We start from the raw sequence: 12,639 nt of genomic DNA, 5'->3' as shown, positions 1-12,639 counted from the left end.
CAGACAATGAGTTTAACTAGATTACAGAAGCTGTCTCTTTTGGTCGCACCATGTCGGGTATAGCGGCCATTTGGTATGCTAGGTTGGAAGACTCTATCAAACAGAATCGAGAGGAAATAGCTAAGGCCTTCATTGTGCAGTATTCGTACAATACTCAAATCGAGGTCACAACTCATGATATCGAGGCAACACGTCAAGAGCCGATGGAGGATTTCTCTAAATTTGTGACAAGATGGAGAGCTAAAGCCTCGATGATGACTACGAGGCCTTTTGAGAAGGATCAGATTAGGATGGTTGTCTAGAATTTACATGGAAAGCTGTTGCAAAAGATGATTGTCCTACCTCTGTTCATATTTACAGAACGCCATGAAATGGGACTGCAAATCGAAGATGCCATGAAACAGGTGCTTATTATAGATGAGAAGGAGCCGGCAAAATGGCCGTTTGTTCGTAGTTCCAATGCTGTTAGTGGTAGCACAGCTGTAAGGCCGTCAGATGTAAGTGTTGTCACCATAGCCAAGACTGTTGACCCCTTTGCTAACACAAGCTCACAAACGCCGTCCAACTCTACCCGACCCTAGAGGACTTTTAACCAACTTTACATGACTCTATCTCAAGCCATGAAGGTGCTAGTTAACAAAGGGCACCTCAAACCCTTAGAATCTTATCCATTTCTTGACCCTCTCCCACCCAAACATAACCCCGCAAAATACTATGCATTTTACCAACAGCATGGTCATGACACTGACTAGTGCTTTCAACTGCGTCATGAGATTCAAGATCTCATTGACAACAGGGTAATCGTTCTACCTTAGAAACCAAATGTAACCACAAATCCACTCCCAGCCCATAATCAAGTGCCCCTACCTAGAAATCTCAACCTGATCCACACACTGGCCACCTCTTATGACAGCAGCGTATATATTACTCCCTCTCACCTACCAAAACTGACGTTGTTCATTTTGGAAAGCGTAGATCTGTGCATGATGAACATGTCCAATCTTCAACCCAAGCCTGTGGTGATGAGACTTATAGTGGAAGGGGAGTCGACCTTGGAGGAAGGTACTAGTCCATTGCCAGAGTGTCTTGAGGACTTACCTGATAGGATTTATGATCCAAGTTGCTACATTGTGTCAACTGGCCAAATCAAGCGTAAATTGGTGTTGCCAACCTTGGTAGACGTTAATGTGTTCAAGGAAGATGGCCCGAGCTAGGGGTTGGATGATTTGGCAGATTTCAAAGAGGATTTGGATAACCTATAGTTCTTTGATGAGCAAGATCAGGAAGATGCACAGATCAGGTGGTTCAACTTGAATGGATCAACTGATAACACTGGATAGCTGAGTGATGAACCAGACAAAGAGGAAGAAATTGGAATAAAACAAGAGTGAAAAGAAGTAGAGATAACTGTAGTAGCCGGAAGAGCTGATGAGAAAGGAAAGCTGCCGAAGACAGCTGGTGTGGAAAACCAAGCCTAGGAAGTGGGGCGCTGTGAGCATTGTGGATACTGAACAAGAAACTGCACTAAGGCAGTTTGAACGAGAAAAGATTGAAGACAACCAGGAAATTGTAAATTCACAACACCCTATGGGGGATACCTATGATGTAAAGGTGATACAAACAGAGCCAGACAACTATTTGTTAGCCGCTGAGGGCGAATGATGGGATGATAATGATTTGCATTTGACCCACATCGACAAAGACTGGGGTGATTCCCTTCCAGACAATACGTGGTATACCAAGGAAATAGACCATCTGACAAGAAGTAGGCAGTACTTTAAACTGCCGCACTTGGATCAAGCGGAAGCATTTGGAAAAGACAAAGAGGCTGAGAAACAGAAAGAGAAACAACTAGAAGAAGAGGCAGTGTTGAAATAATTCAAGAAAATTCAAGCTGACATCTCAATCTGGGGTCTTCTCATGGCCTCACGAGTGCACCGGCAGGCAATGTTGCCGGTGATGGACAAGGCTAAATTGTCCATTGACACCATACCCAAACAGCTTATGGGATTGGTCTTTCCAAGTAGTGCCAGGCCAACTCTTACCTCCTCTAACAAAGACCTGCTGCCGGAAGTCTCAGCTCACAACAAACCGTTGTACATATCAGGGGAATGTAGGGAGAAATGGGTGTCGATGTTATTAGTAGATACTGGTTCGACCATCAATGTCTGTGCTTCTCGTACCGCATATGCAATTGACCTCAAACTAGCGGACTTTGTTTCCACAGCCCAAGTAATACGGGTGTAGACACCCCATTTTTGACTGCCTGCAAGGCTCGAGCGCTTTGCCCGATACGCTCGATGATAAAAGTGGTGTTATGCGTGGTTCGAGGTCTCAATGAAGGGGTTATGTTTAAGCTCCGAAACAATCCCAAACCTTCTATATTCACACTGTTTGTACCTCAGAAATCCATTTTTACACATTTTACCACCCTATGTTGAGTCTGAAGCAGAGAGACATGGGATCACATTGAGGCCTGACCGTGGCTATTTATGGCCGACCATGCCTTGCTAGCAAGAAATACTGTTCTACGTGGGAGCCCACCAGCTATCTATTTTTGAAGATATTTATGACATCTTTTGCTCAAATTCTATAAAAAAGAAGTTGTATCTCTGTTTTAAGGGTTAAAGAATTTCTAAAAAGCTTATACACCTTCTTAAGAGCTCTTTCTTCTTGTGCAAGCAACCTTTGAGCAAGCTTACCACCTTTAACCTATATCTATACACCATATACACCTTCACACCTTAGCCTCGGAACCTTGGTTGAGCCTTGAGCATCACAATTCAAGCTTGAGAGTGTGTTTGGACTTAGTTTGTTTCATAAACAAAGAGCTTACCTTTCTTGAGAGGTATAAGCTTTTTATCTCTTCATTTGCTCTCTTTGCTATCTCTTGCTATCTAGTTCTTGTATTCTGTATTGTTTTGATCTTCTTTCAAGTGTCTAAGGTTGGGTTTGGAGAGCTACCAAGGGGTAGAGAGAGTTAACATTCTTTCTTACACCTTCACCGATAGCTCAAACCCTTGTTTTACACCTTTTTTCTTTGCTTTCCAAATTGATTTTCAAAGTTTAAAAGAGGCTAAAAATCATGCTTTGAGGTTTCAAAAGTGAAGGGGTTAGCCACCCCTTCTTGTTCTTGTTTAGTAGCCTTGTTTTCTTTCTTTGTTGTTTAGATTTTTGGACTATTTTCATGCACTTTGAGCCACTATTTTTCACTTATTAGGGGTTGTTTTAGGGCTGTCCTAGGTTGTTTAATTGGTTCAAGCTTTAATTAGTTCATTTATTGTATCACAAGTCCTTATACATAGCTTGTTGCGTGTTGTTCTTGGCATTTCTTTGTTTAATTTCCATGTTTAAGAGCCTCATTTTAATAATCAACTTACCATTGATTTCTTTCATTTGAGAGTTGTTTCAATTGGTTGATGGTTATTCAAAACATGAACTATAGATCTATGCTTAATGGCTTAATCTCTACGGAGGTTCATTGTCAACAGCATAGTCTCTTTTTCATGTTGAAAATCACTTCTCGTTTGACATGTTTCTCACTTAATGGATGTAATCTTTAGTGGATGTAACCATCATCTTGGACAAATGGGTTAAAAATGGCAAAGACTAATGAATTTGGCTTAAAATGAACCAACCCACATAAAGAAAATGAGCTATATTGCTTGGGCTCGGCCGAACGTTATGCCAAGTCTATTGTGTCGAGTCGTCACACATCAATTCATGGTGTTTTGATGACCCTTGAAGCATCTTTACTCCCCCATTTTGAGCTCATTCCATGATAAAGGAGAGGGAAGGTTGTTATTCATTCCATTCATTGAATTTTGTCCAAATTTGGCCGAAATCATCAAGCAAACAAATTGCTCATTGATGGTTTTGGAAATGATTCCAACCTTCTCTTGAGGTTTTCCCATGACAGAGGAGTGTAAGAGGGACAAGCAGAGCTTAAAAAACTTTGTATGCACTGTTTTCACCCCCGAGCACAAAAATAGGGTTTTGCAAAAAATTAAGGCACAACCGGCCTTATTTGGGCTTGGTCGGGCTTCATTGGGGGCCGATCGGCCATCAATGTTTAGTCAGCAACATGTTTTGCAGCAAACAGAGGGCAATGGCTGAAGGTGAAACAGAATGGTCTGGGCAAATAGAGCAGTTCCTAGATGCTGCGCATGCGAGCATTGTGCATCCTTGTTTGATGATTAATCATTAATTATTGTTGTTATACCTAATTAATATATTGTTGTAGCCATTGTTTATTTGTAATTGTTATAGCTAGTTAACTTAGATAGCTAATCCATTTCTTTGGTATTCACTAGAATTTGTAATAAGTAGATAATTAGCTTAGCTTATTCATTCATTCGGTTTTGTAATAATTAGTTTAATTTAGATTTTCGAACATTGATTTGCACCCTCTTGTGCGAGGGCCAACATGTAATAAGTTATATGTCTTCTAACCCCACTTCTTTCTCCCTTTTATTTATCTTCTTATGATGGCTAGTATAGAACATCATTTTTCAAATTAGCATTCTTATGATTTGCATCCATTGTCTTACATGCATCCAAGGTTCGGCTCATCATACTAACCTAATGTCAATTCAAATTCATTGTTTTTATACGTGCTTTATCACATGTTTTGAATGGAATCATATGCCATGTTCATAGCCGAGCCTATTAAAATTGCATACTTGTATTTGTTGCATTAGTTATATTGCATTAGTAAAGAGCATGCATATTTTCTGATTATTTTGCTTTGTTTTGGCTAGGAGTACTGGGTTAGCAATTTTGAGTTTTAGCATCTTGCATAAAATGTTTGTGTTATCATGCCAAGCATATTTTCATAAGGCTAATTGCTTAAATGATATACATATTTGAATTCCTGTGAATGGAGACTAATTGTCAAAATTGGGACAAATTGGTTAAATGTACAAACTCACTTTTTCAAGTGACAAGCATCAAAAAACAAATTTCAAATAAACATGAAATCAAAGCGTTCCAACTTTTGCAAATTAGTCTATACTTATGTGCGTCACATAGTAATGTTAGTCTAATAACCGGAACAAGAGCCTATAATATAAATAAAAATCACATCACGATTAGTAGAGGCCGATCTTTGATCGGGCGAGTGGGGTGCTCAATTCATGACCTTCCCCTCTCATACCTAAGTTCCTGAGCCGAGACACTTTGGTGATGATGGATAAGTGGCCTTTGGCATGAGTCTCGGGTTTCCTAAATTTTCCAAAAATATTTTGGTGGCGACTCTGTAATCTAGCAAATCAATCCATTTTTGGCATTTGATTCAAACATCGATTTTCCAAAAGAATTGCCGGATTTGGACTCTTTTTGTGTTTTCACTATTTCACATTGCACTTGTGAAATCCGATTCAGAACCACGGGAGTCTGAACTGTAGGGCTAGTCATATCTGAAAGGAGCACGAAAAGCAAGCTACAACGGGCATATGATAACACGAGTAAAGAGGTCATGGGCATAGTGCAAGTCAAAGTCCAAGTGGGCCCAACTGAGTAAGAGGTCGAGTTTCAGGTCTTGGATGTACTGGCTACCTTTAATTTGTTGTTAGGGAGGCCCTGGTTACACCATGTGAACGCTGTCTCCTCCACTCTCCATCAGATGTTGAAGTACCCTCATGGGGGATGAGTGGCAATTGTTTTTAGGAATTCATCCATTCATCCGCCATCAGAGGTGACTATGCCAGTACTAGAGATCAACCATGGCAGGGAGGATGTATTCCTCTTAGGATTCACTCTGGCTGAAGCCTGAGTAGTGCAAACCATCCTGACCACAAATGAAGGCATGTATGTCAGCGCCCGGTTCGTCTATTTCATGAACAAACTGCAGCATGTTCCAGGAATGTGACTTGGAAGGAGTGATTGGAAAGGTGTCGCAGCGCTAATAGATGTGCCACATAACCCACATGCTTTTGGACTGGGCTATATGCCCACCAAAAAGGACTGGATCAGAAAGAGGAAAGAAATGAGAGGCAGAGCCAAGGCCAAGCAAGCCGAAAAACATTATGAACTCATCCACAGGCCAATCCAGGGGACACTAAATGGTCGTTTTGTTCGGAAAGGAGAGGATTTCCCTTTTTATGGCTTTCCTAGGCCTTGGGTAAATTCCTTAAAACAACGTGTCCTCCCCGAGTTTGAGATCTTCTTTGATCTTCAGCTACAGGATAGTGATGATGAGGAAAGGGTTGAACCAAGTATCAAAGATGAATAGAGCACGGAAGGTGACTCAGATGGCAGTGAACCTGGAGTATGGGCAGCACTGGCTAGTCTATTGATAGATCCTGCAGCCGACCAAGAGAACTTGGAAGATAACTTTACTGTCTCCATGATCGGGAAAGAACCGGGTGTGAACCTAACCAATTGCATTTTAGATGTATCAGGGGCACCATCTCTTACCTGGCAGTTAGAGGAAGGCTATCTATTCAATTCTGAATCAGGTGATGAGCTAGAATCTGATTCCACTAAGTCTGTGGGGCTGGGATCAAGTTCAAGTTCTTTTGAGTCTGAGTCTAGTATTTTTGGGGGTGGTAACCAGGATACCAAAGTCATGTCTAGGTCTTCATTCAGCTTTTCTTTTGAGTCTGTAACTAAAGATCTGGACCTTTTGAATGAGAACTTTGCAGATTCTGTGTACTTTTCTGTGTCGTTGGTTTATTGTATTGACTAAGATTTTCAAAATTTTAATGAAAACAAAGGGGAAAAAATTTCTCTGGCTTTGAAAAACTTGATTTATCAAGAGGAGGAGAGGTTTAATAAACCCTGTACTGATGAAATCATTGTCATTAATGTGGGTATTGAGAAGGATCCATGCTTGGTCTAAATTTGGTCCACGTTGTCTTCGGAGGAGCGCGAGCGTATAATCGTCTTATTAAAAGATTTCAAAGATGTTTTCAAGTGGTCCTACGAAGACATGCCTGGAATCGATCCTGAGATTGTATAACATCGAATCCCTCTTGACCCTGAGGCCCGACCAGTCAAGCAGAAACTACATAAAATTCATCCGAATTGGGCTCTGAAAATCAAGGAAGAGGTCACCAAGCAGATCGAGATAGGGTTCTTGTTAGTATCTGAGTACCCGACTTGGTTGGCCAACATCATCCTAGTGCCGAAGAAGGATGGTAGAATTTGAGTGTGTGTAGACTTTTAGGACTTGAACAGAGCCAGTCCTAAATATGACTTTCCTTTACTGCATATTGATGAGTTCGTGGACTTCACTGCGGGCCATGCATTGCTGTCATTTATGGATGGGTTTTCCAGGTACAACCAGATTCTGATGGCGCCTGAGCATAGAGAGAAGATCGCATTCACTACGTCGTGGGGTACCTACTGCTACCGGGTTGTGCCGTTTGGTTTGAAAAATGCTAGAGCTACCTATCAGAGGGCTACGACTACTATTCTGCATGACATGATCCATAAAGAGGTTGAAGTGTATGTAGATGACATGATTGTCATGTCCAAAGAACGAGAGTGCCACTACACCGCCTTTGAGAAATTCTTTCAACAAATCAAGGAATACAGATTAAGGTTAAACCCGCACCTTTGGCATAACAACAAGAAAAATGCTAGGCTTTTTGAGCACACAAAGGGGCATTGAAGTAGATCCTTCCAAAATCAAGGCTATCCTAGAAATGAGACCACCAAGGATTGAAAATGAGGTGCATAGCTTTCTGGGTAAAGTGCAATTCATAAGACGGTTTATTTCCGAATTAACCTTGACTTGTGAACCACTATTTGGTCTCCTAAAGAAAGGGAATAAATTTCGATGGGATGACTAATGTCAGTTTGCCTTTGAACATGTTAAGCAATACCTCCAGAATCCCTCTGTGTTGTTGCCGCCAGAGTCGGGGAAGGCATTGGTTCTGTACTTGTCAGTAACAGACACGACCATGTGATGCATGCTCGCTCAGGAATCTGAAGATATGGTGGAGAAAGCCATCTACTACTTGAGAAAGAAAATGTTGGATTATGAGACCCGATACACTGCTTTGGAGAAAGCTTGCCTAGCATTGGTATGTTCTACCAGGAAGTTAAGGCACTACTTGTTAGCTCACTCTGTAATCCTAGTTTCGAGAATAGATCCCATCAAATATTTCTTTGAAAAACTAGCACTTACGGATAGGCTGGCTCGATGGTTGCTTATTCTCTCCGAATTTGATCTCAAGTATGTCACCTAAATAGCCGTCCAATTTATCATCTGCGAGGGTAAACTGTATAAAAGAGGTCATTGGGAATGCTTAAGTTGTGTGTGGAAGGAGAAGAATCGAAGCACCTTATGGAGGCTATCCACGACGGAGAATGCGAAGCTCATATCAATGGTGTGATGCTAGCTCAAAAGATTCTCAAGCAGGGTTACTATTGGTCCACCATAAAAGAAGATTGTGTTGGTTTTGTACGGTGATGCCACAAATGTTAAATTCATGCCAGTTGAATGAATATTCCGCCGCTGAAGCTTTACAACATAACTTCGCCATGGCCATTCTCAGTCTCGGGAATCGACATTATTGGTGCAGTCTCGCCAAAAGGGTCGAATGGACAAGAATATATCTTGGTGGCGATTGATTACTTTACAAAGTGGATGGAAGCTCAATCCTATGCAGTGTTGAAGGCATCGCATGTGGCCAAATTTATCAGAAACAATATCATCTGCTGGTACGAAGTCCCGAATGTGATCACATTAGATAACGACTCCCACTTCAAGAAAGAGGTGATAGACTTGTTGGAGAAATACAACGTGACTTTTCATAAGTCATCCACATACAGGCCAAAAACCAATAGAGCTTTTAAAGCCACCAATAATAATATCAAGAACATCCTACAGAAGATGGTTGAGACCTACAAGGATTGGCCGGATAAACTGTCATTCGCACTCTAGGGCTACAGGACCTCAATTCAGACGTCCACAGGACCAACCCCATATTCTCTCGTCTACAAGATGGAGGCTGTTCTTCCAATTGAAATTGAAGTCCCATCGTTGCGAGTTATGGCTAAGTGTGAAATAGTGGAGGCGGACTGGCAACAGAGAAAATTTGAGGAATTGATGTTGTTGATGAAAGGATGCTAAAGGCATTATATCATGTTTAGGGATACCAGCACAGAATTACGAGGGCTTTTAACAAGAAAGTTAAGTATAGGAATCTCAAGGAGGGAGATATGGTACTGAAAGACAACCGAGCTCTCATCCATGACCCTATGGGCAAGTTCAGACGTAATTGGACTGGTCCTTACATTATCAAAGCTATCCGGTCAGGAGAGGCGATTATTCTCATGGACCTAGATGGCCTAAAATGTTCACAGCAGATCAATATGGACAAGTTGAAGAAATACTACCCCTGAGAGGCTCGCTAAGCCAAAAACTCAAAAGGGCAACCTAGGCAAAAGTTAAAGCATGAAAAATTAAAAATAAAGAAAAACTGAGCTCACAAGGTAGAAAACCCTAAAGGGCGACTTTGGAAAAAGTTAAAGCGCAAAAGGAGAGAGTTAATACTCGAGTAAACCTGAACCGAACTATGTAAGGCGTGATTTCCATTTTCGGGATACGTAGGCAACCTCATCCTGAAGTTTGACCGTAACCATCTCCAACTCAACTGTCTTGTCTATTTTCCTGATTAGGTTATCTATGTTCATCATCTGTTAGTTTGGTTGTGATCTTCATTTTGATAAGAAAAGTTGATTACAATATGGAGCAGTAGTGGTATTCAATTAGAGGCAGTTATGATCTTTTGATTCGGAGTTGTACATCTTGAGGATTGATTATGTGTGTGTCAAGAAGTGATCATTTTTAAAATAGTTTTGGAAAGTTTTAATAAAAGTAGATTTTGTTCAAAATTTTACCGTTTACAATTTAGAACCAAAAGGAAAATTTTTAGTGCTAACAACCTTAATTCCATTGATTTCAACATAAAGTTCTCCAACTCTTTGATACAAATCAAAGTTTCTTTTACATCATAAAACTTGAAAAGAAAAGTCAAAGCAATAAACTAGGGGCATAGGTGAGTCAGGTGCTCTTGCGTCCTTTGCTCGTGCTTGCGGAAGCTTTTGTAGCTAAAGTGGGCCTGATTTGTGCCTCATCCTCGAGCCAAGCCAAGCACTCGCCATAAAGGGCACAATTGAAACTAGGGATAGGGGCCAAAAGCTCTCTCGTCCTCCAGGCGGTAAGATATCTAGCCAAGTGTGAAGCACAAATTAGGAATGAAGCCGGATATTCTACCCCCTCCTCTGGACAGGTCTGATCATGTCCAAACTGGCATTTGAACTGGAAGGGAAAGTAGAACACGCAGTGGGTGAGGCCAATCAACTGTATGCCAGGTAGCCGAGTCATGTTGTAACTCATTTCAGTCAGATTGAGCCAGGGGTAACTCCAAACTATGTCAGCTGTCGACCTGTTGCACATCCAATTGCACCACCATCCCTCATTGGGAAAGTCCACTAGTCGCTGGAGGAAGAAATAAGCTCGAGTTGAATATTTGGGGCAAGGGTCTAGCACCTTCAGCTTATCCATGAGCCATACCTGGGAAGGGATGAAAAATATAAGAGATTAAAGAATAGAAAGATATACGTGGAGAGAAAAGTAAAGAAAGGGCTTTGAGAGGAAATAGAGTATGAGTGCCGAGTGATGTGCGAGGAATATATGAGAAAGGGTGGAAAACAATACCTAAGGAAATAGTGGACTCCCCGCAAACCTGGTGGTCTCTCGCCGATGAAAAGTATCTAGGCCTGTCAGGGTCTCGGCCAGCATCAAACCAATGCAACTCTTACATTTTTCAGACATTGGGCCACTTCAATCAACCGAATGCTGGTTCCACCATAACTAGAGGCAAGAAGAAAATGTGCAAGCATACATAAATAGAGGGCATGTTACCGAAAACCTCACCAAAAAGGTCTCCTCTGTCACCGATGTCAGAAAATTGATGAATTAAGCTGGGTATGTCTAGTTCTCCACCATGGGCCAAAAATAGAGCTTCGTGCAAAGCCCATACATCCGTCCCAAAGCTTGGGCGTGGCCAAAATGGGGCAAAGGTATGATTTCCTTATTGCGCTGTGTTTCCATCAATGCGAGAAATTTTTCAAGAGTCGGGCACATTTCTTGTGTTTCGAAGCAAAATACATGCGTAATTGGGTCCCAACATCGAGTCGCGACATGGAGGAACAGAAAGCAAAGTGGAGTATGGCTTAACGAGAAAAGTGCGTTTATGCCGAAACCTCATAAATTTACCTTTTCCGTGCTTCTCCAACCCGTGAGCTATCCAACCCATGAGCTTCTCTACAATAAATTTCTTCATTTGTGGAAGAAACAGCAGTAAAAATGAGGTTCTGGCGAAGAAATCACGAACAAATACCTTTTATAGAAAATAAGGCTGTGAGTGGAGGCCAGTTGTCAACTGTCTGGTGGATTCCTCACAAGTGGCCGACAACACACTTCTTCTGGCCGGCCACTTGTAGATAGCCCATTTTTTACGGCCTTTATGACTTGGACGTCATCGCATGCACACCTGATGATGAGTCTACATGCTTTTCAAGTGCTCGAAGTCCTCAGCGGAATGCCACAGCTTTGAGCCTTTTAAGCCCTGCACCCCTGTTTCCTCATTCTTGGACCAGACCTTGGTTTTTCAAGCCTGGAGCTTCTGGTGGCTTGCCTGCCACCTTTTTGGGCTGCCAGCCATCACTCTTGGTTATAGGCCACTGATGTGGCCTATTGGCCACCAGTGATGGCTGGCCGGCCACTAGTGTGTTTGGCAGATATATTGTAACAACTGTGCCAACTGTTTGCACAGATGCTTGCATCTACTCCCATATGTAGGGATGGATATTCATTATAGGAATTCATGTTTTCTATATATAGGAGGTCTCCCTCTCATGTTTTAAGATTAGAAAAATTTTAGAGCAAAATTTTTCTTCTCTCTCTTCCAAATTTCTACACTTTAGCCCACATATCCTTAACCTTTGCCTATACACCCTTAACCAAACCTTCTCATCTTTGAGCTGAGGTACTTTTGAGATTTGTTTGAGCTCTTGAAGGGTGTGCTGTCTTGATTTGTTGCCTAGAATTGGTCTTCTCTTCAAGAGATATAAGGCTTTGCTTGTTGCTTTGTTTTATTTGCCATTATTCTTAATATTTTCCAATTTTTTTTGGGGCTATAAAAAGTCTATATTTTTGGGCTGAATCTTGGGTTTTAAGGCCATTAAAGGTTGAGGGTGGTTCACCCTTCTTTGCACCTTGTTTTGGAGACCTTTACCCTTGTGTTTCCTATCCCTTTACTATATGTTTTTGAGCTTTTAAATACTGATTTTCAGAGTTATTTCAATGGCCAAAATCATGTTTTGAACTCCATATTTGGAAAGGTTAGCCTCCCCTCCTTGTGTCTTACTTACTAGCCTAACTTATGCTATGTTTTAGCATATTAATCTAGTTTTTTTTTAGCTTAATTCCAACATGTTTTAGGATTGTTTTAGACCTGTTTTAGCACTGTTTTTGTTTGATAGTTGCATTTGAGCTTTGTTTTGCATGGTTATAATGTAATTGTCCTCATAAGTTTGGTGTTCTAGGCCTTAGACACCATCTTATTTGGGTTGATTGCATTTATTTATGGCTTTCCATACTTGTGATCACTCTTAATCACC

This window comes from Camellia sinensis, unplaced genomic scaffold (assembly GCF_055761805.1).
Source record: "Camellia sinensis isolate YWXY unplaced genomic scaffold, ASM5576180v1 Unanchor12, whole genome shotgun sequence".
NCBI classification, from domain to species: domain Eukaryota; kingdom Viridiplantae; phylum Streptophyta; class Magnoliopsida; order Ericales; family Theaceae; genus Camellia; species Camellia sinensis.
This window is presented reverse-complemented; position numbering follows the sequence as displayed.